The following is a 25,509-nucleotide window of genomic DNA, read 5'->3' as shown; positions in this document are numbered from 1 at the left end:
CCAGGACTCTGAGATCATGACCCGAGCCGAAGGCAGCGGCCTAACCCACTGAGCCACCCCAGGCGCCCCGAGAGTTTTGATATTGTGGATGTACTTGCTGATTAAGAGATAAGTGCACATACACACAAACCCAGGAATTATCTTACTTCTGCTAAAACAACAACAAAACCCTCAGATCTCCAGTGCTAGCCTGTGTAATTGCTTTCGGCATAATAGCTATTACCTCTGACAGACTGAAAGTTTAATAACTAGATTGGAGATTTCCCTTTGCAGTGCACAAATAGGAAAAACACCACCATGGAAGTTCTGTCTTATATCTGACCCTCCTCTGTTTCTTAATTTATCAGCAGTGCAAGTGCATCTCTCTGCCATGCCTCATCTTAACATTCTTAAATTATGTTACAGATTATTGGCCCACCAGAGTTTTTGATATGTTAACATTGAACAGTTCCAAATGAATATAAAACAATTTTGTCATTCATAGGAGTTTGTCTTTTAAAGGCTTCTGTTTGGGACGCCTGGGTGGCTCAGTTGGTTAAGCAGCTGCCTTCAGCTCAGGTCATGATCCTCTGGTCCTGGGATCGAGTCCCACGTCGGGTTCCTTGCTTGGCAGGGAGCTTGCTTCCTCCTCTCTCTCTGCCTGCCTCTCTGCCTGCTTGTGTGTACTCTCTCTCTGACAAATAAATAAAATCTTAAAAAAAATAAAAAATAAAAAAATAAAGGCTTCTGTTTGATTTTATGCACCAGTATCGTCAGTTTGTGGAAAATGAATGTTACATCGCTTTATTAAATCTCTTTTACACTTGTAATCCAGTAAGAGATCGTTTTTACTATTACATTTTTTTAAAGATTTATTTTATTTATTTATTTTTAAAAGATTTTATTTATTTATTTGACAGAGAAAGACACAGCAAGAGAGGGAACACAAGCAGGGGGAGTGGGAGAGAGAGAAGCAGGCTCCCCGCCGAGCAGGGAGTCTGATAAGGGGCTCAACCCTAGGACCCTGGGGCCATGACCTGAGCCGAAGGCAGACGCTTAATGACTGAACCACCCAGGTGCCCCTTATTTATTTATTTTAGAGAGAGATAGCATATGCACACAGGGGAAGGGGCAGAAGGAGAGGATCTCAAGCAGACTCCATGCTGAGTGCAGAGCCCCATGCAGGCTTGATCTCAGACCCCGAGATGATGACCTGAGCTGAAGTCAAGAGTCAGAGCCTCAGCTGACTGAGCCACCAAGGCGCCCCTACTGTTATGTTTTCAATTATGTTCTAAGTGTGTTTATAATCTTAAATAATGGTGCTATTGAAATACAGAAATTTTCTATTGCTTGTTGACTGTTATTTTAATTCTTGGAGACTCATGAAACATCTGTAAATAAACTCTTCTTCCTTGAAATATAGGCATAATTTGAGCAATATATCCTTCTGAAATATCCAAAATATACACATGTATATATATTTTAAAGATTTTATTTATTCATTTGAGAGAGAGAGAATGAGAGAGAGCATGAGAGGAGAGAGGTCTGCGGGAGAAGCAGACTCCCTGCCGAGCAGGGAGCCCAGTGTGGGACTCGATCCTGGGACTCCAGGATCCCGACCTGAACCGAAGGCAGTCACTCAACCAACCGAGCCACCCAGGCACCCCCAAAATATATTTTGGCAATAACAAAAGGATATTCCTTGGAAACACCAAACTTCAAATAACATTAGGCTAATAATATACGAACACATCATGTAATTCTCCTTTATCTTCTGCCTGCCTCCTTAAATCACAAGACTCTAAAGAACAACATCCTAATTTTTTACATGAGTTTTATATATATCTTAAATATATTTAGAGTTATATGCTTTGGTGTTAATGTACTGAAAGTTATATATACATATAAAATATATTAATTTTTTTAGACCTTTAACGCCTTCCAGGAGTTTAAAGATGTAGGGTAAAGAGGATATAATTTACCTATTGTTTAAAAAGATTTATTTATTTATTTGAGAGAGAGATTGAATGAGTGGGGGGGCGCAGAGGGAGAGGGAGAGAAACCCCAAGCAGACTTCGTACTGAGCATAGAGCCTGACTCAGGTCTTGATCCCACAACCCTAGCCAAAACTAAGATTCAGATGCTCAACCAGCTGAGCTGCCTAGCTGTCCCTAATTTATCTATTTTTAGTAAATTCTGCCTTGCTTCTTTTGGTGTTCCTAGAAGTTGATGTGTATATAATCTTTTCTCTCATTGATGAGCAGAACTCTAGGTATGAGCCAATGAAGTTTCTCCTCTTTGTAAATTTCTTCTTCACTGCTCTCCTCCAGTAAATAAATAAATAAAATTTCTATACCCAATGTGGGACTCGAATGCATGATCCCAAGATCAGGAGTCACATGCTTCTCTGACAGAGCCACCCAGGTGCTGGCTCAAAACGTTTTGATATCAAAATATTTTTGATATCAAAACTGTTTTTGGTATTTATTTGGACTTTAAGTTATAGGCAGCCATATATCCTGAAAAATAATGAAATGTGTATATATATATATATATTCTATAATCATGGAATATGGTCCATGAATTGTTTTATGTTTTTAATCAATTAATTAACATACAGTGTATTACTACTTTCAGAGGTAGAGTTTAATGATTCATTAGTTGCATATAACACCTAGTGCTTATTACATCTCATGCCCTCCTTAATTCGCGTCACCCAGTTACCCCGCCCACCTCCCCTCCAACAACCCTCAGTTTGTTTCCTATAGTTAAGAGTCTCTTATGCTTTGTCTCTCTGATTTCATCTTATTTTGTTTTTCCCTCCCTTCCCCTATGCTCCTCTGTTTTGTTTCTTAAATTCCACAGGTCCATGAACCATTTTAAGTGAAAAAGGTGAGGTGCATGGTTTACCTTATAATTCCATTTTTATTTAAAAGAGTCACAGTGTATTTGATTTTGCAGAGGACAAGGTTTAGCAAGGTGTACGGGTGTTAACTGTGATGAACCCTGGGGAATGGCATGGTACTCATTGGATATATCCACAATGACTACTGTCTCAGGTTTGGGGCCTCAGAAACCGAACATTGGATGAGATTTCACGGGGAAGTGACTTACTAGGAAGAGTTTCAGGGAAACTTGGTAGGGAGTGAAGAAGTGGGACTGGGAAGAGAGAACAAGGCTAGAGGCCGAGCAAGGATGTAGCAAGGATCAAGCAAAACCTCAAGGAGGCTTCGGCTCAGTCCTGCAGGGGAGTTCTGGAACTTATTCCTAACAGGTATCAATATCAAGGACAGAATGAAAAGGTAGAGCCTTTGTCCTCCTAACCCTAACCCTTGAGGACCACTGCTCATGAGGAAGGATGCGTAAATGGTCAGACGTCCTGGCGGTCTGAGGGCGGTCTCCCTCGGGAGACCTGCAGAAGCTGACCTGGCGAGTGAGAGCACAGGGTTGGGGATAGAGGCAGCCAGAGCACAGACAGCAGTGGGAGCTGTCACCCACGCTGTAGAGGTTCAACTAGATAGAGGTTTTGGTATTTTCTCAGGTCATAATCATGTTTTGGGAAGTGCGAGGCTGGTTTGGTGGCTCCACAGGGGTCTGGGCTCCTTGTATTTGGTTGCACTGTTACAGGGTTATTGCCCACGTGTGCATGATCTGAGATACTCAGTATTACGTCCATGTTCCCTTTCAAAAAAAGGGGTCAGAGGGAAAAGGGCACATTAACTCCTCTAAAGACAAGTTCTGGAAATACACATCACTTTGGCTCAGATCTCACTGGCCATAACTTAGTTATATGGCCACACCTGGATGCATGAAAGAATAGATTTTACTGATTAGCCTTATGCCTGGTTAAAAATAGGGGACTCTCATTATGTAGCCATTTCTGCAGGAGAAAAGGCCTATCATAGGACAATCTGTTACAGGGATGTTAGTTTTCCACTTTATAAGGATGAAGTTTATTGGTTTATTTGTTTCTTAGTTTTAACAACAAGCATGCTCCAGGTCAGGGTCTTCTGGAAGCAGAATCTGAGGTCGAGTTTAGGGTATAGGATGTTAAGAAGTGCCGTTGTGTTCAGTACCTGTGGGAGGGATGGGAAGGAGACAGAATCTGGCAGAAGTTGAGTTACAGCTCCGTTCTGAACAACAGTCCCAGCTGACTCTCTAGAGAGCCTAGAGCCGAAGTGGCCTTTCAGAGTTGTCCTAGAGTTGCTGGGCTGAAATGGCTGTACCATTATACCCTTCTCTCTATCAGTCACTGGATATAGGCCGCTTTGGGAGGAGCATGACTTTGGGCAAGGCAGCTCTGCATGATCCCTGGAGGGGTGGCGGCATTCCCAGCAAACAGGACACCATGTCCTTCTTTGAAGGGAGATCTAGGAGGCACATACTTATATCACAATGTGTGTGTGTGTGTGTGTGTGTGTGTGTGTGTGTGTGAAAGTAATTAATGCATGTTTATATATCCATTTATTTTTAAAAAGATTTTATTTATTTATTTATTTTGAAAGAGAGTGTGTGCAAGTGAGGGGAGAGGGAGAGAGAAAAACTTAAGCACACTCTTTGCTGAGCATTGAGCCCTCCACAGGGCTTATTTCACAACCCATGAGATCATGACCTGAGCCAAAACCAAGAGTCAGATGCAGGATGCCTGGGTGGCTCAGTCGGTTAAGGGTCTGCCTTCAGCTCAGGTCATGATCCCGGGGTCTTGGGATCGAGTCCCGACTTGGGTTCCTTGCTCAGCGGGGCGTCTGCTTCTTCCTCTGCTTGCCACTCTCCCTGCTTCTGCTCTCTCTCTCTCTCTGACAAATAAATAGATAAAATCCTTAAAAAAAGAAAAGAGGTATGATGCTTAACTGACTGAGCCACGCGGGCATCCCAATATCCATTTATTTTTTATTTTTTAAGTTTTTTTTAATTGAAGTATAGTTGACATACAGCGTTTATTAGTTTCAGGTGTATAGCATGGTGATTGGACAATTCTGTACATTACCCAGTGCTAGCCACAATAAGTGTAGTTTTTAAAATAAATTTTTATAATAAAAAAAGCTAGGGGCACCTGGGTGGCACAGTCAGCTAAACGTACTACTCTTGCTTTCAGCTTAGGTCATGACCTCAAGGTCATGAGCTCCATCCCACCATCAGACTCTGTGCTCAGGGCAGAGATGGCTTGAGATTCTTTCTCCCTCTCCCCTTCCCGCTCATGCTCTCTCTCTCCCTCAAATAAATAAATTAGTCTTAAAGAAAAAAAAAAAAGTAAAATTTACTTAGTAATTTTTTCCACAAGAGTTTGTTGAGCAGCTACTAGGTGCCAGGCTCTGTTGCAGGCACTGGAGATAGGGAAATGGCAAAACAAAAGTCCCTGCCCTTGTGGAGTTTATGTTGTGACTGAAGATGGAATATATATAAATAAGCAAATTTATGATGTGTCAGATGGTGATAATAACTTTGAAGAAAAATAACATACTATAAGGAAGGGTCTTTCTGTTTTATATATATACTGGTCTGGGAAGTCTTCTCTAATAAGGCAATTTGGCCAGAGACAAGAGTGAGATGGTAGAACTAGCCACACTGGGATTTTGAGGATGAGCATTATCAGCTGAGATTACAGTACATGCCAGGATGACCCTGTGCAGGACTGTGTAGTGTATTGGCATGTTTGGTAATGTAAATGGTATTTAGAATTTTTGCTTTTTAATTATACCCATTTTGGGAAGGCAAAACTCAGTGAGTGGCAGGTCTTTAAAAGGGGATGGTGGGGGAGGCATGGCATTGTTCCAGGGAAGGTTCTTGGTTGAGAATTATAGCCCCTAATTCCAGCCAAGTTAAGCAGAAAAGGAATTTATTGGAAGGTTGTCAAGTACCTCAGAGCACTGATGGAAATACTGGTTTAATGGTTTAGAAAGGGAATCAGAAGATCTAGAATTACTGCCAAGGTCATACCCCTGGAAGACCTTGGTTAAGGATGTCTGGTTAAGGAAGCGGTTGCAGTCTGAATGCTTGTGTTCCCCCCAGTTTCATGTGTTGAAATCCAAACTTCCAGAGGTAATGGACTTAATAGGTAGGGCCTTTGGGGCGTGTTTCAAGTTAGGAGGGTGGAACCTCATGGGATTAGTGTCTTATAAAAAGCTCCCGAGAGCTTGTTTTGACCCCTTGGGTACCACGTGAGGGCACAAGCGTGTGAGCCAGAAGAGAGCCCCTGCCTGGACGTGCTGCCAGTCTGATCTCAGACTTCTTGCCCCCAGAACTGGGAGAAGTCAATTTCTGTGTTAATCGCCACCTAGTCTGTGGTTATTTTGTTAGAGCAGCTTGAACAGACCAAGACAGATGTTGTTGCTGCTGTTTCGGAGCCCCTGTGTTGTATCTGGAGGAGGTCTGACTTCTGAACTAATTTCTTATTTGAGTCACTGGATCTATCTCAAAGACCTTTCAAAAGATTACTCTCGCTGCTATGTCAAGAATGAAGTGAGGGGTTCAGGAGTAGAAGCGGGAAGAACTAGTCATGAGGCTCCAGCGTAGATGACGTTAAGTTAGGGAGATGATGTTAACAGGGAGACGAAAAGAACGGAAGAATTCATGAAACGGGCCATTAGGTTGCCACTAAAATACTTGTCTTGAAGAAATTCTTCTTCTATTTTTTCTTCTTCCTCCTCTTCTTTCTCTTACTCTCCCTCCTCTCCTATTTCTTTTCCTCCTCCTTTCTTGAAATCTAAACCTTTCTAGAGGCCTTGTTGTAGTCTTGCTTGCACAGGGCAGTGTAGCTTAATCTGGCTTATATTTCATAGAATCTTACAGTGTTCATCATTTGTTCATTGAAAAAATATTTCTTTTACTTTTTTAAATATTTTATTTATTTATTTGACAGACAGATCACAAGTAGGCAGAGAGGCAGGCAGAGAGATGGGAGGGAAGCAGGCTTTCTTCTGAGCAGAGAGCCCGACACGGGGCTCAATCCCAGGACCCTGAGATCATGACCCAAACCCAGGGCAGAGGCTTAATCCACTGAGCCATCCAGGAGCCCCTGAAAAAATATTTCTATGCTCCTGATGTGTGGACTGTAGTGCTAAAGAAGGTTGCTAGTTGTGGCCATTCCAAATTGAGTTCAACTTTAGACACTCAGAAATGGCTCGTTTCTTCCAGGGCAGTTCATGATTGATGGCTCAGACCACCATTTTCTAGGTGTGGATAATTTGAAGCCACATGATCTCCCTTCATCTAAAGCCCCCAGAACTGATTAGTCCCTTATTTTAGTCTTTTACATATCAGTTATTTGAAACAGGCCACATAACATGTCCATTATTTTAAAAAGTAGTGAGAAAGAAAGTGGTATCTTTTTTTACCCTCTTTAGACAGTGATTTTCAGATAGAACCAATCATCAGAAATGACTAAAATAGTTGAAAAAAAAAATAGAGAATCCCAGCCCTCCTGAATTGTATGTGGAAGTAGATCTCAGAAATCTTAATTTAAAGAATGAACATTCCAGGATAATCAGCCAGGTTTGGGAACTGTAGCTTTATGTAATTGAGACTAGCTTTGGTCTTTACAAGGAGACTTAATTAAATTCTTCTTGCTTAACCAGAAGGATCCATTATAAATAACTGGTTTTCTCAGCTTGATTTTAAAATATGGCATTTGTCTCATCTTTGAGAATGGTTTCATAGGATTATAGCTAGTTTTCTTGGGGGGTGATAGCGGTGGATTCCATTAATTTTTCTCTTACCCTTTGGCTGTTTTGTAACTGTACAGTATTTATTTCATCTCTAAAAATAAAAGAAACTTAATCTCTATTTTAAGAATATAGCCCACTATACTTCAGCTTCAAGCCAGTTTGTATCAAAAACAGTGTTTTTAAAAAAGATTTTATTTATTTATTTGAGAGAGAGATACAGAGATATCACAAGTAGGCAGAGGAGGGGGAAGCAGGCTTCCCGCTGAGCAGAGAGCCCGATGTGGGGCTCGATCCCAGGACCCTGAGATCATGACCTGAGCTGAAGGCAGAGGCTTAACCCACTGAGCCACCCAGGCACCCTCAAAAACAGCTTCTTAAGCTTGATGTGCATACATATTGCTTGGAGAGCTTGTTAAAATGCAGATTCTGATTTAGTAGGTCTGGGGTGATGCTCATGCTGCTGGTCTGCACATCTCATTTGAGTCGTAAGAGGCTAAATGACAATTGTATTATCCCATGAGCTTTCATCTTTGTATGAGTTACTCTGCTTTGGGGCATGCCTTAGGACTGTTTAGTTTGACCAAAGGTTGAGTAGTATATTTTAAGGAGATTGGATTATATAACCTTTATTGCTTTTTCCCATAACCTTGAAGGTTGTAGTACTATATATAGTCTTAAGATTTTAGTTTCGGGCTTTGGAACTGAATAAAGGAAGTGTCAGAAGTCGTATATATTTTTTTATTGAATCATTAAATCGGCAGCAGCAAAATTGGTTTATATACCTGAGGTAGTCTGAACTACAAGTAGAGTATTATTAACTGAACTAAGAATAAGAAAGAAAATGATAGAACGTTAAAAATTAGTAGTAGATATGCAGGATATACCTAAGGATTGGGGAATTTATATTTTGCAGACTTGAGACTGCTTTGGAGAAGATACATGTTAGGGCAGTGGGTTCTTAGGGGGGATTTTTACCTCCAGGGACACATTTGATAATACCTGGAGATATTTTTAGTTGTTACGATAGTAGGGTGGTTGTATTTCTACTGGTATCAGCAGGTGGAGGCCAGGGACGCTGCTAGATACCCAGTAGTGCTCAGGACAGCCCCCCACAAGGAATCACTTGGCCTAAAATGTCAGTAGTTCCAAGATTGAGAAAACTTATGTTGGAAAAGTTTCACAAGTACTTTATTTTTTAATTAAAAATAATACAGAAAATAATCATTCATATTCCCACCGATCAAATCCAACTGTTGTTAACATTTTGTGATATTGGATTTTAGCCTTTCTGTTTAAGAAATTTCACTCCAGGAGCAGCTGGGTGGCTCAGTCAGTTGGGCTTCTGCCTTCAGCTCAGGTCATGATCCTAGGATCCTGGGTTCAGGTCCCACATCGGGATCCTTGCTCAGTGGGGAGCCTGCTTCTCCCCCTCTCTCTGCCTGCCGCTCCCCTTGCTTGTGCTCTCTCTGTCAAATAAATAAATAAAATCTTTAAAAAAAAAGAAAAAAGAAATATCACTCTAGGGGTGTCTCGGTGGTGCAGTTGGTTAAGCATCTGACTCTTTGTTTCAGCTCAGATCGTGATCTTGGAGTCATGAGATGGAGACCCACATTGGGCTCTGTGCTCAGTGCAAATACTGTGTGAAATTCTCTCTTTCTCCCTCTGCCCCTCCCACTTATGGTCTCTCTCTCTCTCTGTCTCTCAAATAAATAACTCTTTAAAAAAAGAAATATCAGGGGCGCCTGGGTGGCTCAGTGGGTTAAGCCGCTGCCTTCGGCTCAGGTCATGATCTCAGAGTCCTGGGATGGAGCCCCGCATCGGGCTCTCTGCTCAGCAGGGAGCCTGCTTCCTCCTCTCTCTCTGCCTGCTTGTGATCTCTCTGTCAAATAAATAAAGTCTTTAAAAAAAAAAAAGTAAAAAAGAAATATCAGCCCATTATTTTTGGGAAAACAACATTATTATTTTGAATTTAAGTTATGTGAAAAGTTCAAGTATGAAAGTAATGAAGCTATCCCAGATCTCACCACCCAGACATAAGCATCATAAACAGTAGCTGAACATTATCCCAGGTATCTTTCCATGCATAGGTATAGATAGAAGAATAGAGAGAAGTGCTTTCATAAAATTGGGACCATACTTTATGTGAATCAAAAATAACCTTTTCCTATGAAAAATTTTAAACCCAGAGAAAATCAGGTGAATTATTAACCCCTGTGTACTCATCACTGAGCTTCAACAATCGTAAATACAGAGCCAATCTGCCTTTATCTGTATCTGTACCTACTCACCTGACACTGAGTATTTTGAAGCAAATCTCATATCCCATCGCTTCGTCTGTAAGCATTTCAGTGCCTGTCTGTAAAGCTTGAGGTCTCTTTCTTTGATCTATTAATCTTACATATGCAATTAACAGTTTCTCTGATTGATTCATTCTTTCCCTCCTTCTCCCCTCTTTGTCTCTCTCTCTCCCTTGAATTATGTTTTCTTCCCAATGGAAGCATTTTTTTTTCTTACTGAGAGTGCACAGAATGCAACGGCAAGAACAGTAATTGCACAAAGCAAGGGAAATGGGTACTGCAGAGCAAACAAAGCTGTTTGCCACAAATACTTCCTGTGAATTTTGTGTTTTCTTTCTAGAACGTCGGGGCACCTGGGTGGCTCAGTGGGTTAAAGCCTCTGCCTTCGGCTCAGGTCATGATCCCAGGGTCCTGGGATCGAGCCCCACATTGGGCTCTCTGCTCGGCGGGGAGCCTGCTTCCCCCTCTCTCTGCCTGCCTCTCTGTCTACTTGTGATCTCTGTCTGTCAAATTAATAAAAAAAAAAAAAAATTCTTAGAATGTCTACATCTGTTTGGCAGTACCATGTAACATAGTGTATTTCTCTTTACTGTGTTCATTTTTCCATCTACCCATCTTTTCCAATATTTCTTTGAGATACCTTCCTGCTTTAGTGTATTTGCTTGTAGCAGTGGCCTTTGGCAACTATTAGTGGGAAGTACCTGCAGGAATCATTTAACTGGGGCTTAGCTTCTTGAGGGCAAGGAGTCTTACCATCTCTCTGGCTGATAGGATAGCTTCACTGTATCTTCAGTGTTTGTGGGATGGTTGCTATTAATCTCGAGAGGATTGTGTCAATATTGGTTAATATATTAATTAAAACCACTTATTTAGAACAAAACATGGCCTAACATACGTGCAAACAGGAGAATATAATTGGGATGCTAACATTTGGTACCTGTATCTATGGGTGGTCTCCATACAAAGAGATGAAGCAGGGAATTCTGCTCCCTGGTCACATCCTCTGGTTTCTTCTGACACTTATAGGGTGACCATATGTCCTGGTTTGCCTGATACAGTCTCAGTTTCCACACAGTCTTGATGTAATTATTCATAGTATCCCTTTTCAGAACTGTCCCAGTTTAGATGGTAAATTAATAGTACTCCTACTTTTAATCCTACCTCTTTAATGTGTGCCTCGCTTTTCCCCAAACACTTTACATACATTCTCATTTAATTTTCGTGATAACACTAAGAAGCAGATCCTATTATTATCCCCATCTTACATATGGGTAAGTTGGGGCACAAAGCGGTCAAATAGCTTGGCTGAGATCACGAGGCTCTGTTCAGATTTTAAGTGGCAAAGCCAGGATTTGAGTCCCAGCACTTTGGTGCGGGTGCTCTCCACTCTGCTGTGTCACACCTCTGCTGGCCCCAAACAGATCTTTGTAGAATACCTGCTGACCTCCTGGTGACTAATCGGCATATTTATGGATCAGAAGACTTTGGGAATTTACGTGATTTCCTTATCTTCACAAAGTATTTGTAGCTCCCTTATGTCCCACCATGTCGATGTGATTATAGACATCTTTCTTTGAGGATTGAACGTGAGCCTTTTTTTCATCCTCTCAATGGCAACTACTTGGCATTCCCTTCTAGATGCTCAGGGAGATGCGGATTCGCAGCTTCCGCAGATCATCCGCCACTTTTTCTTCCTGTCGACCATCTTTGGTCTTTTCAGTCCACACACGCGGTGTTTCCAGATCTGCAGTGGTACCTGCCCTTCGCTGCCTCGATGACCAGTTCATATTTTGGACTTCGCGGCCCTTGCTTGGGGTGCTTGGAGGAAAGATGGAGACAGCAACTGCTTTCAAGGAGCTTACAGTCTAGCATGGGATGGGGACCGTGCAGGAATGTCCATGACGTGAGGCAGCTGAGCTGTGTGGGGAATGTAATTTAGAGTTTGGAGCAAAACAAAGCATTTCTGACGGGGTTGATCCAGAAAAGTTTTGTGAGGGTGGATACACTTAAATCAGTTTAATGACCTCCGAATAGGCCACCAAAGGACTACTTTCTTGTGCTAAGGACAGGGCTTACGTTTGTCAAGAGTAGAGGCCTGACAGAAGAATAAGATGGGATTAACCCAGACGAGGGGGGGACTCCAGTTGGTCTGACACTGGGTGCCCTCATGAGGAATCCTCAGTCAGCAGGACTGCTCTGTTCTTCTGATCGCATCATCATTGTCAGGGCACATAGTGACCCTCTGGGTGGGTTATAAGCAGCAGGAACAGATGGAACTCCGCAGCAGCAAAACATCTTATTTTTTAAATTTGGGCTATTTATTTATTTGAATTCTTTTAGCCTTTTTAGTTTAAAGTCTTTTGATAGACAAAAGGTCTTTTTCCGTAATAAAAGCATTGTCTATTTCTCTTTTGCAGTTGACCCTTAAAAAATGTGGGGTTAGGGGGCACCCACTCCATGCACAGTTGAAAATCCATGTGTACCTTTTGACTCCCCAAAACTTAACTAATAATAACCTACTGTTGACTTGAAGCCTTACCAGTAACATAAACAGTTGATTAATGTGTATTTCATATGTTATATGTATTATATACAATATTATTACAATAAAGGAAGCTAGAGAAAAGAAAATGTTATTAAGAAAAGCGTAAGAAAAAAAAAAAGCATAAGGAAAATACATTTACAATACAGTGCTTATTTAGAAAAATATCTGCGTATACGTGGACCCACACAGTTCAAACCCATGCTGTTGAAGGGTCAGATGTCTTTGGATTTACCTTTTTACTTTTCTTTTTGAAATTTTGTTTTTAAGTAATATGTGCACCCAACATGGGGCTCAAACTTAAAATCCAGAGATCTAGAATCACATGGTCTACCAACTGAGCGAGCCAGGCACCCCTTACTTTTTTACTTGATTATCTTAATAAGAAAAAGTGAATACACTTAATTAGAGCTTATTTTAGTAGCTGGTGAGATAGGGAAGTATTCATTATCCTTGCTTAAAAATGAGGAAATTGAAGTTAGGTTACACAGTAAGCTATGTGACTTGGCTGAAAATGTCGGAGTTTGGACTTGTACTTGGGTTGAAGCTTCAGAATGTAGATCCACTATAAATCACATGGTCTTATTCAATTTATTAGGTTAAAAATATTTTCATTCACCGTCCAGATAAAGAGAAACAATGAAAATTGGGATTATCTCACATTTTAACCCCTTTTTAAATGAATGCATTATAGAATCTAGATCAGCATAATTAGTGTGTTTCTTTTTCTGAGTCAACACTGCTTTGGTGATTGTCTATCCCATAAATTCAACTGAAAGGGAAATCCTGTAGAGGCTGCAGGTGGCCTACATGGTACCTCTATGCAAATTAGCAGAAGGCAGTCTATCTAGATGGTTAGGCCAGTCAGAAGAAGGCATCCCTCCTTGGGGCATGTTTAGCCCACATCAGGGTGCTGGCCTTGGGAACTAAGTGTCTGGATTTTCATCTCTCCCATGGCTCTCAAAACACAGCAGCCAAGAATCCCGTTTATATCAGTTGATGAGGAGCTGAGGTTTCTTTAGTGTTGTGCATAGGACAGCACCCGTTGTTCTTATTCCGCATACTGCACGGATACCTCCCTCAGTGGCTGTCCTTGTTCATTCCGGCTGGAACCCCAGCCTCCCTGCTACTGGGCTGCTCCCTCCTTCACTTCATCCAGGACTCCGCTTAAAGCTTCCCTTTTCAAATGTCCCTTCACCTGCTCAAACTGAAATATTACCCCCCTCACACTGTCCTTCCTGCTCTGTTTTCTTCACAATACTTCTCACTTGGAGTATTAAATTCATGTGTATTTTATTCTGTTTTTGTCTTTCCGCCATACAGTATGCTTTGTGAAAGCAGGGGTTTTGCCTGTTTTGTTCGCTGCTATATTCCAGCATCTAGAAAAATGCCTGGCATTTAGGGGGCTCTCAGTTGATATTTGTTGAATGAATGAACAAACATTGGACTGTTTGTATTGTGACTAATGGTATAAATGACCAGTTGGTTTTTTTTTCTTTTAGATTTTTATTTATTTATTTATTTATTTACTTACTTACTTACTTATTTGACAGACAGAGATGACAAGTAGGCAGAGAGGCAGGCAGAGAGAGGAGGAAGCAGGCTTACTGCGGAGCAGAGAGCCCGATGTAGTGCTTGATCGCAGGACCCTGGGATCATGACCCGAGCCGAAGGCAGAGGCTTTAACCCACTGAGCCACCCAGGTGCCCCATAAATGACCAGTTTTAATATTTGCTACCTTCTACTGACTGTATTTGTGTGCTTCCTGGACTATAATATTATGATTATTGTCCAATTTAACAGTTATAATAGCTATATGAGAAGAAAATAGTGTAATCCTCATTTTAGAGTTGAAGAACTCCTAAAGCTTAGAAAAATTAAATAACATCCCCAAAGTCAAAAAGCTAACAATTAGAATCATACCTTGACAGGTAGACTTGATAACCAAAGTTTGTTTAAAAACATGGTTTCAGTGATTCTTTGGATCTTGTAGTTTTTTTTCAAAGAGGGAGTTCCAATTACTGGGAGAGGGGAAAAAAAAACACCTTAAAAATGTGCTCAGCTATGTTTTAAGGGAAAGGAGAGATAAGACTCGTGGGATTTGAAGGGTTGGGGTACTGGAGATCAAACAACTCTCATTTGTAATCTTTGCATTCTTATCTAAGGGTGCTGACCTTGAGGGTCCTTTGGAATGAGGAGTATGACTTTGGAGTCCTTTTCCAGCTGTGTAAGTCTAGCTAAATAGCTTATCTGAGCCTTTTTTTCATCTCTAAATTCTAGTAACAGTGTCTACCTTATGGTGATATGAAGATGAAATAATGTATATAAATTGCCTGGCATAGGGTCTGCCACTTGGGAGCTTGATTTCTCCTGTCCCCTGCTCTTGTTTTCCTCTCTTTAGCTACAAGGAACCAGAAATCCATGTTGTTTCAACACCCTTTAGGGTGATTTTTTTTTTCTAAGATTTTAATTATTTATTAGAGAAGGAGCACAAGCAGGGGGCAGAGACAGAGGGAAAGGGAGAAGGAGATTCCCCGCTGAGCATGGAGCCCAGTGTGGGGCTTGATCCCAGATCTGAGCTGAAGGTACACACTTAACCGACTGAGCCACCCAGATGCCCCCAAGTGATTTTTTTTCTTAACAACTTCCCTCCAGATAAGTAATCTCATACGTAAAGCTGTTTTCTGGTAGTATGTAGGCAATCAAGGTACCTTTTATAATTTGTATGTCATTTTGTTTTATCATTGCAATTCAAAGAGATACTCATGGGCTTTGTTAGTAAGTGTTGTGTGCACATGTCGCCCGTCACAAACCTTTGGGTCTGATTCCTGCTTTTGGCAATTCAATGTTCATGAACACTAAGTATCAGTAACTGGGAAGCCCTCTTTACTTTGTCTCCCCATGTTTATCAGATTTTTTTAAAGTCAGTGACATGTTTGCTAACACATATAGGTTTAGATTCTTACTAGAATTTATGAAGTACCATCTTACAATTTCTGTAATTGTCACCATGTCTGCAGAGTAGCGGTATCGTGTGCAGATTCAGAGAACAGGTTTTCCTGAACCACTGAGTAACCAAGGTAGGAAAAAAAAACTGGAATTTTTCAGTTCTTTCTCTGAAATTAAATAGTACAACATTTGGGGCGCTGGGTGGCTCAGTGGGTTAAAGCCTCTGCCTTCAGCTCAGGTAATGATCCCAGGGTCCCGGGATCGAGCCCCATATTGGGCTCTCTGCTCTGGGGGAAGTCTGCTTCCTCCTCTCTCTCTCTGCCTGCCTCTCTGCCTACTTGTGATCTTTGTCTGTCAAATAAATAAGTAAAATCTTTTTTATTTTTTATTTTTATTTATTTATTTATTTATTTTTAATTTTTAAATTTATTTTTTAAGATTTTATTTATTTATTTATTATATACTATTTATTTAAAATCTTTTAAATTATTTTTTATTTTTAAAAATTTATTTATTTATTTTTAATTTTTTTAATTTATTTTCTTAAGATTTTATTTATTTATTTGACAGACAGAGATCACAAATAGGCAGAGAGGCAGGCAGAGAGAGAGGAGGAAGCAGGCTCCCTGCAAGCATAGAGCCCGATGTGGGGCTCGATCCCAGGACCCTGGGATCATGACCTGAGCCGAAGGCAGAGGCTTTAACCCACTAAGCCACTCAGGAGCCCCAATAAATAAAATCTTTAAAAAAAATAGTACAATATTTAATTTCTAACTGAAAAATTATTTACTGAGAAATGGGGAACAAATTAAGAGAAGTATAACCAACTTCCAGTGAAAGATGTCTGAGTGTCCTTCTCAATTATATGATGATCTTTTCTTCCTCTTAATACCCTATTATATGCCATATAATGAAGCAATAAAAATGTTTTTTTTTCCAATATTTAATTTATTTATTTATTTGACAGGGAGAGAGACAGCGAGAGAGGGAACATAAGCAGGGGTGAGTGGGAGAGAGAGAAGCAGGCTTCCCACTGAGCAAGGGCTCAACCCCAGAACCCTGGAATCATGCATGACCTGAGCCGAAGGCAGACGCTTAATGACTGAGCCACCTAGGCACCCCAATAAAAATGTTTATTATTTAAATATTAATTATGGACTTAACTGGAAGGTATATGATCTAAAGATGTTGATTAGCCCCAGATAATGATAGAAATATTGGATTGCCCCAAATAATGATAGAACTATATTGGAAGGGGCAGTGGGAGTAAAGAGAACTAATTCCTTTTTTGTCATTACGGAAAATCTGTAATGTCAAAAATGGATGAATCAAGCGATTGAAAGAAAAGCTTATTTATTTAGGACTATAGGGGACACTATTGGATGAAACAGCCACAACAGTTGAAAGTTGCTGCAAGGAAGGGCGAGCCAGTGAACTACTACTTTTCATTTAAGTCTTATTGGGTATTACTGAATTGTTAATTATGTATATATTGTTTTGGCTAAAAAATAAGGGCTAAAATGGCAAGAGAAAAAGTAGATCTATAACCAATTTAAGAAATTGAAAAGACAACCCAAGAAAGGGAGAAAATATTTGTAAATCATATCTCTGGTAAGGTACTTGTATCTAGAATTATGCAATGAACTCTTACAATAAAAACCCACATAACTTATTCAGTAGGTGAAGATCTAAGGAATCATTTCCTCAAAGATGATTGTTAAAGGGCCAATACGCATGTGAAAGGATGCTTAACATCATTAGCCATCAGAAATGTAAATCTAAACCGTGAGATAGTGCTTCACATCCACTAGGATGCCCAGAATCAAAAAGGCAGATAGTAAGTACTGGTGAGAATGTAGAGATAAGATCTGTCATACATTGTTGTGATGGTAAACTGGTACAGTGACTTTGGAAAACAGCCTGATAGTTCCTGAAAGGTTAAACACAGTGTTACCATATGACCCAGCAACTCTCCTCCTAGGTATATACCTAAGAAAAGTGAAAAACAGATGTGCGCATGAAAACTTGGATGCACAAGTTCATAGCCGCATTATTCATTATAGCCGCCCAGTGAAAACAGTCTAAATGTCCATCCACTGAGAATGAACAAACCGTGGTATGTAGCCACAAAATGGAATATTATTTAGCCATCAAAAAGAATGAAGTACTGATTGCTACATGAATGACCCTTAGAAACATTTTAAGTGACGGAAACCAGTCACAAAAGCCATGTAGTTAGGATTCCATTTATGTGAATATCCATTTGTTAATAAGTCCATAGAAATAGAAAGTAGACTAGTAGTTGCTTAAGGCTGGGGAGAGAACTGTTTTAGGGGAAATGAGGCATGACAACTAATGACTATGAGGTTTCTTTTTTGGATGATAAAAATGTTCTGAAGTTGGGGGCACCTGGGTGGCTCAGTGGGTTAAAGCCTCTGCCTTCGGCTCAGGTCATGATCCCAGGGTCCTGGGTTAGAGCCCCTCATTGGGCTCTCTGCTCAGCAGGGAGCCTGCTTCCTCCTCTCTCTCTGCCTGCCTCTCTGCCTACTTGTGATCTCTCTCTGTCAAATAAATAAATAAAATCTTTAAAAAAAAGTTCTGAAATTGAATGTGGTGATGCTTGTGTATCTGTGAATATATTGAAAACTGCTGACTTACATACCTAAGTACGTGAACTGTATAGTATGTGAATCATATTTCAATAAAGCTGTTATATTAGTATACATATAAATACAGATATATGGGCATATCATCAGTCAGTTACTGCTAAAAGAAAGAGTAATTTTTATTTTTCTTTTAGTGAAAAATTTATTATTTTCTTTCCTTGGCTTTCAATTTACTACAGATAAAACCTGTAATATAGGAAACCGGAATTGTCATGGTATAGATCATAAGTATCTTTTAATGGGTTATTGGCTGTTTTGTTTTTGTTTTTCATTATGCTTAACACAAATCGGGTGTGACCTAACATTTGCATGACTAGCAGCTTTCTCTCAGAGTATGCTGAAATGGTGGTTTTGGGTGGCCCCAGATGCTTTTCATGTTGTCTGTTTTTAGTGTACTATAGACACAGACTTCTGGCTGTTGCCACTGTCATCTTTGTTTGTGATTAAGAAGAAAAAGTCTGTGTGGTCTGTACTTCTTCATATACCGAATAAGAGTAATGTCTTGTTGGTTGGTGGTTGAGATTCTTGCCCGAACTTCTTGTTGCCTCGTGAGTTTTTATGTGATGCGTAAATGGAGCTATTTCAATTGGGCTACATTGCATTTGACTGCGACCTCTGTGGGTTCCCCCACTGGAGACAGTTTTTATGAATCATTAGCCTTAGGCTGCTTCAGATGATGTTTTCTCACATTATTCTCAAGGGTACATATTTTTGATGCTTTCATTCTGTATATTTTTGTGTCTCCTGCCCCATTAGCCTCATAAATAGTCTTTGCATGTATCTTGTTGATAGTCATTGTTTTGAGATGACTGACTGACTAACTGCCTACCTTCCCTTTCCTTCACTGCAGTACTTTCTGGTCGGCTGTGCTAGGCCTCCGTTCAGTAAGTACTGGATTTGCATATTTGTGTGTGTTAAACACCTCTCTTCTTCCACATTCAGTAGGCAAAATATCTTCCTAGTCTAGTGCACAGTATCTCACAAATGGCCTTCTGGCTCTGTGTGCAGGACTGAGGCTCCAAGCCCTAGCTCCTTTGGCTTTCTTTTCTTAAACACTCTTTGCCCTCAGTCCATTCAGTTGCTCTCGACACAGAGCAAGGAGAAGTGTGGTATCTACGCATTCCTCCCGATGTTGTTCTTACAGCATGTAGCTTAAGTTCAGTTGCATGTTGCATTAAGTCCGAAAAATTGTTTTCAGAAAATAATTTGCATGTAATTCAGGATGGTTTTGTGCTGTCTTTGATACGTGAACATGCTTTCTGTGCTGGTAAGGACCAGCTTCTGAGCACTGCCATTTGTTCGTATTATAGGAATACCATCTGGACCAAGCAGTAGCTTCTTGTTCCTTTTACAGTGAATGTGTGAAAACCATCATCATCACCCCCCTACACACACACACATTCAAAAAATTTTTGTACTTAGTATTTTTCAATTTGTGCTCTGTTTGGAGCACATGTATGACAATTTTACGGCTAATAATTTTAGAGTACATCATAATTTACAGGGCAGTTTTATATCCATTAGTTCATTTTATTGTCCAACAGCCTTACAGGGTCCTTATTATTAATATCCCATTTTTATAGCTGAGAAAACATGTGTGATACATTTTTTTTCATTTATTTATTTTTCAGAGAGAGAGAGAGAGGGAGAGAAAGCACAACTGGGGGGAGTAGGAGGCAAAGGGAAGAGCAGGTTCTGTGCTGAGCCTGATGCAGGACTTGATCTCAGGACCCCAGGATCGTGACCTGAGCCAAAGGCAGGTGTCCAACCTGCCGAGCTACCCAGGCATGCCCACTTCTTCTTCTTCTTCTTTTTTTTTAATATTATTTATTTATTTGTGAGAAAGGGCAGGGGTTGAGGCAGAAGAGCAGAGGGAGGAGGACAGGCGGACTCCATGCTGAGTTCAGAGCCCAACGGGGGGTTTGATCTCAGGACTCTGAGATCATGACCTGAGCTGAAATCAAGAGCCAGACTCTCAACTGATTGAGTCACTGGGGCACCCCTGTGTGATAGACTCTTATGCTGATGCTTAATTAGACAGCCATTCCATCTCTATACGTCTTTTTAAAAATCTGAGTACATAAGAAAATGATCTCTTTCCTACCATGTGATTTCTATAAATATATTCTCTGTTCTGTCTGAATAAATTTCTTACTATATTTTGGTTTCACTTCCAACGTATTTCCATTGTTTTCTCGATGGTTCTCTTTTAGGTCTTTCATTCTTTCTCTCTTATCCTTCTTCCTTCCTTCCTTCCTTCCTGGGAGAGAGAGTGTGAGAGAGCCGGAGCTGGATGGGAGGTGGGGAAGGGGCAGAAGCCTGCTCCCCTCTGAGCAGGGAGCTCCATCCCAGGACCCTGAGATCATGACCTGAGCTGGAGGTAGATGCTTAACTGACTGAGCCACCCAGGTGCCCTCCCCTCTTAGCTCTTATTACAGGATGATTCTCTCTTTTTCTTTTTCTTTTGAAGCATCACTAAACTGCAGAGTAATAACCATGGGGATATTATACATGATACAGTGTTTTCAGACTTCTTTCACACCTAAAAAACCTTGCTCTATCTTCTCAACAGTTATTTGAGATCTACAGAACAAGTGCAAATTGTTTGTTTTTGTGAATTAAAAACTTGCGGCTCAAAGTGTTACCTAAAGTTTTGGTTTGTTTGTTCATAATCACATAACTAAGAAGTGTTAGGAACAGGAATACTCGGGCTTCTGGGCTAGGGGAGGGCTCTTTCCACTGCTGTTAGGACCCTGTGTTGTTTCCCCCTGTGTCGTGTAATATACTCTTAACCAGGTTTCTTTCATACTTTCGTGTTGCCGACCACTTACTCAGAATTCAATCCAGAGTAGCCAGTTTCTCTTGTTGCTTTGTTGAAAGACTTCCTAGAAAAAGAAATTGTCATCAACAAGGCAGGTCAATAATTTGCCAGATGCTCTGTGTTTAGCAGAACGACTCTTTGAATAGTTGTCCCTACTCATTGCTCTTTTGCTATGTGTCTATTTTGTAATCCGTATCAGGATTCTGTCGTATATGGATTGGTTTCCTAGGGCTGCCATAACAAATTATCAGTAAGTGGGTGGCTTAAAACAACAGAAATTTGTGCTCTCACACTTCAGGAGGGCAGAAGTCCAAAATCAAGGTGTTGGCAGGATTGGTCCTTTTTAGAAGAAGCTCAGAGGGAGAATCTGTTCCATTTCCCTCCCCCTAGCTTCTGGTGGTCGCCAGCAATCCTTGGTGTTCCTTGGCATACAGCTGCATAATTCCCGTCTGTCTCCTTCTTCATATGGCTGTCTTCCCTCTGTGTCTGTGTCTGCACATGGCATTCTCCTCACTCTGGGTGTCTGTCTCTCCTCAGCTTCTAAGGACACCAGTCAAATTGGATTAATACTCTATTGCAGTATGACTGCATGTTAATTTACATCTTAATTACATCTGCAAACACACTACAGCTGACCCTTGCACAACACGGGTTCGTGAACTGTGCTGGTCCACTTACAGGTGGATTTTTTTCAGGAAATCTATAAACTGACAGTATCAATGAGACATGTTTTCTATTCCTTATGATTTTCTTAATAACATTTTCTTTTCTCCAGCTTACTTTATTTATAAGAATACAGTATATCATAGGCACAATGTACCAAATCTGTGTTAACATACAATTGATGGTATTGGTAAGGTTTCTGGTCAACAGTAGGCTATTAGAGTTAAGTTTGCAGGGGGCGGGGTGTCAAAAATTATACATGGATTTTCAGCTGCACAGGGAGTCAACTTGTCTTTCACTTTTCTGGTAGTGTCTTTTAATGAATACAGTTCTTGGTTTTCAGAATGATCTAATTTTTCCGTAGTGAAGAATCCTTTCAGTGAACTGTTTAAATAAACTGTTTTTTTTTTTTTTTATTAATCCCAGGGTCATGAAGATTGCCTCCCATATTCTTATTTAAGAACTGTTTGATTTTACCTTTTATATTTACATCCAGGCTACCTAGAATTGATTTTTGTGTAATATAGATAGGAATCAAGATTCATGCTCTTTGTTTTAACTTAGATATCTAGTTGACCCAGGACTGGTTCTTTTTCTTTCTTTCTTTTTTTTTTTTTTTTTTTTGGTAAAATGATTTTTTCTCTTGCTTTACAGAGTGCCACTGTTGTGTGTTGTGTGTCATAAATCAAGTGAGCATTTACATTTGGGTTGTCTTTCAACTCTATTCCGTTGTATTGTTCTATTTTTTTCTCCTTGTGCCCATAGCACAGTCTTCAGTCCTGGAGCTTTTCAAAAGTCTTGCATCCAGTGGCATCAGTTCTTCCATTTTTTTCTTCTTCAGGATTGTTTTACCTGCTGTTGGCTCTTTACATTTCCGTGTAGGTGATAGAATCAGTATGTCCATTTCCACAAACAAATCTATCGATATTTTGATTTGTATTGCGTTGATCTATAGACTAATTTAGGGAATCTTAATGTCTTTATAATTTTGAGGCTTCTAGTATAAAATGCGGCATATTCTTAATTTTCTGTAAGTCTTTAACTTTCAAGCTCTGAGGGTTTTATAGTTTTCTGTTATTTATCTTGTATATCTGCATTACATTTATTCTTTGTTTTTTTTTAATATTACTCGGTATAGTTGTTAAAGATACATACTTTTTAAAGTTTTACTTAATAATTATTTGTTCTGGGGCGCCTGGGTGGCTCAGTCGTTTAAGCGGCTTCCTTTAGCTCTGGTCATGATCCCGGGGTCCTGGGATCGAGCCCCACATCAGGCTCCCTGCCTGGCAGGGAGCCTCATTCTCCCACTCCCCCTGCTTGTGTTCCCTCTCTTGCAGTCTCTCTCTCTGTCAAATAAATAAATAAAGTCTTAAAAGAAAAAGAAATATAATTGAATCATGTATGATTTTAAGTTTTCTCGTAGACACATTAAGAAGTAAAAAGAAACAGATGAAATTAATTTTAATAATATATTTTATTTAACTAAAATACCAAAATATTATTTCAACATGTAGCAATATAAAAATTATCAAAGAGATTTTTACATCCTTTTTTCATACTAAGTCTGCTAAATTTGTTGTATTTTACATTTACAACATATCTCAATTTATTTATTTATTTATTTTTAAAGATTTTTATTTATTTGACAGAGACAGACACAGTGAGAGAGGGAACACAAGCAGGGGAAGTGGGAGAGGGAGAAGCAGGCTTCCCGCTGAGCAGTGAACCTGATGGGGGGCTTGATCCCAGGATGCTGGGATCATGACTTGAGCCACCCAGGCACCCAACACATCTCAGTTTAGAGTGCCAATGTTTCAAATGCTAAGTAACCACATGTGGCTAGTCACTAGTTTTGGACAGTGTAGATCTAGAGGATGAGTCATACTTTTTAAATAATTGATTGTATGTATAACAGTTTGATTATATGTATGTATAATCAACCAATTACACATATAATATGTATAATTATATATATATACTGTACAATACACATCAAATGTATATTATACATATAATGTGTATAATGTGTGTAATTATATATATGATTTCTTTTTTTTAGATTTTATTTATTTATTAGAGAGAGCGGGAGAGAGAATGAGTGGGCGAGGGGCAGTGGGAGAAGCAGGCTCCCTGCTGAGCAGGGAACGAAATGCAGTGCTTGATCCTGGGGCTCCAGAATCATGATGTGAGCTGAAGGCAGACGCCCAACTGATTGAGCCACCCAGGCGTCCCTCTATATATGATTTCTAATGGAGTCACTGAAGAAGCCTCTACTGTCATGATTAGATTTTCAAGAAAGGTTTTACTGAAAAGGTGTCATTTGCATGTCTTGAACTATGAATATAAATTTACCAGGTGAAAAAAAAAATAAATTTACCAGGTGAACAAAATAGGCAAAAGCAATAACATGTAAAATTGTGATGTTATATAAGAGTGGAATTTGTTCAGAGGCCCCTGGTTGGCCCAGTCAGTTGGGTTGGCTAACTCTGGATTTCAGCGCAAGTCATGATCTCACGGTCCTGGGATTGAGCACTGCATCGTGCTTCCTGCACCGTGCTTCCTGATCGGGGTGTGGGGGGGGAGTCATCTTCTCCCTCTTCCTCTGCCCCTTCCTACCCCCCTTCTCATGCACCAGAGCAGGCGAACTCTCTCGAACTTACAACCCTGAGATCAAGAGTCTCATGCCCTACCGACTGAGCCAGCCAGGCGCCCAAGTTTACTTTTTTTTTTTTTTTTTAAGATTTTATTTATTTATTTGATAGAGAGAGATCACAAGTAGGCAGAAAGGCAGGCAGAGAGGGAGAGAGGAGGAAGCAGGCTCGCCGCTGAGCAGAGAGCCCAATGCAGGGCTCGATCCCAGGACCCCGAGATCATGACCCTAGCCGAAGGCAGAGGCTTTAACCCACTGAGCCACCCAGGCGCCCCAAGTTTACTTATTTTTAAGCTTTTATTTTCTGTTTTTCTCCCATGTCCTGGGGATATGAGTCACCCTGGCTCACAAGGTATTTGAGGTGAGGTGAAGAAAGCTACAGGCAGCTTTGGGCCTAGTTTGTGCCTCTCCTGCTCGATTTAGAGAATGAAGGTGGGCATTGGGTTGGGAGGGAAGACTTACCCAGGGTCATTACACTGTGAAATCCCTTCCAAGGCCCAGCCCTTTTCAGGTCTGTTTCCCTCTGCTAAAACCTCCTACCCCACCGAGCGCAGAAAGCACTGGTGAGAAGCGGGAGCATGTGGACATGCAGAGTCCACGCAGTACCACGCGTGCAAGTCCCTCCACTGCTAGTTCCACGGCACCCACTTGTTCTCTGCAGCCCCTGGACATTTTTAGGCTTCCTGACAATCTTCCTGCCCTGTAGCCACAATTGCCCGTTCAAGAAAATGTTGGAGAGAAAAATATTTACCAAAATAACTGCACCACACCCTGACTCTCATCTCTGGTGTCCGGCTGTTGTCTGTTCTGCTTGTATTTTCACCCTGCATTAGGACCAGATTTCTGTATGTTGTTACGGGTGTTTCTGTCCATATGTAAACACAAATGAATATTTTTATTTAGTATAGGTCCATACTACACATACTATCCAGCAACTTGCTGTTTTTTCAAATGGCTTGATTACCATGATTGATTACATATGAAGATAGTTTGGATTTAACAAAATGTATCTTTAATGTGTATGTGTGTATGTGTGTGGTTTCTATACCCATTTTACACTGAGGTGTCTGCATGTTATCACCTTCTCTTAAATATAATTTTAAGTTAGTGACAGGGTACAGTGCCGTTATTAGCATTGTGTGAAGCACTTTATTTTTTTTTAAAGATTTTATTTATTTATTTGACAGACAAAGATCACAAGTAGGCAGAGAGGCAGGCAGAGAGAGAGGAGGAAGCAGGCTCCCTGCTGAGCAGAGAGCCTGATGCGGGGCTCGATCG

General features: G+C 40.4%; 1 protein-coding gene across 1 annotated transcript in view; it reads left to right on the top strand.

The window, feature by feature from the left end:
* LOC111145711 (suppressor of cancer cell invasion) overlaps positions 1-25,509 on the top strand; it is a 147,868-nt gene that overhangs the window by 41,289 nt on the left and 81,070 nt on the right. The window lies entirely within an intron of this gene.

This window comes from Enhydra lutris, unplaced genomic scaffold, assembly GCF_002288905.1.
Source record: "Enhydra lutris kenyoni isolate GAN:26980312 unplaced genomic scaffold, ASM228890v2 scaffoldscaffold13, whole genome shotgun sequence".
NCBI classification, from domain to species: Eukaryota; Metazoa; Chordata; class Mammalia; order Carnivora; family Mustelidae; genus Enhydra; species Enhydra lutris.
Note: the sequence above shows the minus strand (reverse complement) of the source record. Positions and strands in the feature narration are given on the sequence as shown.